This window comes from Sycon ciliatum, chromosome 9, assembly GCF_964019385.1.
Source record: "Sycon ciliatum chromosome 9, ocSycCili1.1, whole genome shotgun sequence".
In the NCBI taxonomy this organism is placed as follows: Eukaryota; Metazoa; Porifera; class Calcarea; order Leucosolenida; family Sycettidae; genus Sycon; species Sycon ciliatum.
In genome coordinates this window covers 22,671,812-22,673,289 of record NC_088651.1, presented here as the reverse complement: position 1 = coordinate 22,673,289, position 1,478 = coordinate 22,671,812, and the positions used below count along the sequence as shown (strand labels likewise).

The 1,478-nt window shown below is 43.0% G+C and overlaps 1 protein-coding gene across 1 annotated transcript in view; it reads right to left on the bottom strand.

Moving 5' to 3' along the window:
• Nucleotides 1–962: 962 nt before the first annotated feature.
• Nucleotides 963–1,478, bottom strand: part of LOC135825327 (uncharacterized) — a 16,210-nt gene continuing 15,694 nt past the window's right edge. The window contains exon 11 of the mRNA XM_065338064.1: nucleotides 963–1,478. This exon is cut by the window's right edge and continues 1,412 nt beyond it. The gene's annotated coding sequence lies outside the window, so the exon portion shown is untranslated.

The following is a 1,478-nucleotide window of genomic DNA, read 5'->3' as shown; positions in this document are numbered from 1 at the left end:
ATGCTTATGTTCTATTTTTGTAGTAACAAGGCGCAATCGTACTGCACTGCTCAAGCCGAGCTGTGTTGTCCAGTCAGCATCATGAGCCATACACGTCATGCCATAGTGGTTTGGCGTGCTGCTAGCAATAGTACTTAGTAGCATGCTGTAGCCGTGTAGGCTACACTCTACACTGCAGCCTTCGATTTTTGACATCCATTGTTATTAGTATAAAATATTAGTAGTGCAGGCAATAAGTAGATCTACTCTAGCGAGGTCCTCTACCTGTCTCAGTGCTGTCAATCAACTGGCAACTACATGTACATGATCGTGTTTTTTGGTACGGTATAGGGCTTGAAAGTGCTACGTCACAGCATAGCAACAATTTAAAAAATTCAAAAACTGGATCCACTTGGATCCAGTTTTTGTATGGATCCAAGCACATTTCAAGCGGTCTTACCCACAGCATGGTGATGTAGCCAGTGAAATTGACTGATTTGGCTACTGGGCCATGGGGGCGGGGTTACAACTGGTGGCGACATGAAAGTCACACCTGCATGCGACATGAGTGGGTTGCTATGCACCCACATACTTAGGCAATAGCAAAGTCACACCTTAGTGGATCCAAAAATAGAAATCTGACATCAACTTACTACTCCCTGGCCGTTTTGATGTCATCACTTTCAAGCCCTAATAGTAATACCATGATTACTATACTGCGACTTCTGATTTTCCGTATTTTGCAGCGATTTTTGATACTACTGGGTCGTGTGCATTGCTCGTATCGTGGTTTTTTGCAAGGCACGCCGGCTGCATTCGAGTTTTTAATCGTAACCAGGATTGAGGGATGTTGCTGCAACTCATCTGACTTTTAAATTACCCCCTCCCTCTCTCCCCTCCGATGAATGGCTGCGAACACAATCATGACTTTTTCAGTGTGCAGAATGCAGATCATAGGCACGAACAGAATGAAGGAACTGTAGCGCAATGACGTAGCAGAATGATACATGACGGGGAGCAGCCAGTCTAGAACTGGGAGTAACGGTGGCACAAATTCTCATAATTGATCATTTAATATCCTAAAAAGCGCAAACTGAGGACTACAAAACAAAAGCAGTAAAACTAAATCGAATCTAGAATGTGAAAGTACGCTGTAGGCCGCTTGTACATGTACTCGTAGGTGCAGGACAACCTCTACGATATCCACATGTACATGTACATGTACATGTGTGTAAAGTCTTTACAGTGTAAAGCTCAGACTACGTGAGGAAACTCAAAAACAAATGCTCGATGATATTTTACACTGATCGGCGCAAGGGAGGAACGATCGGAATCAAAATTATACTTCTGAGGCATTGGACGTTTGACGCACCAAAATGGCACCATGATGCATAATACACTGTCTGTACGTAAAATTTACTAAAAATGAACGTTGGGGAAAGGGTTTTATGAAATGAAAAGCAAGGGAAAGCTCAAGGAATATGAAGTTTGGCTATAGA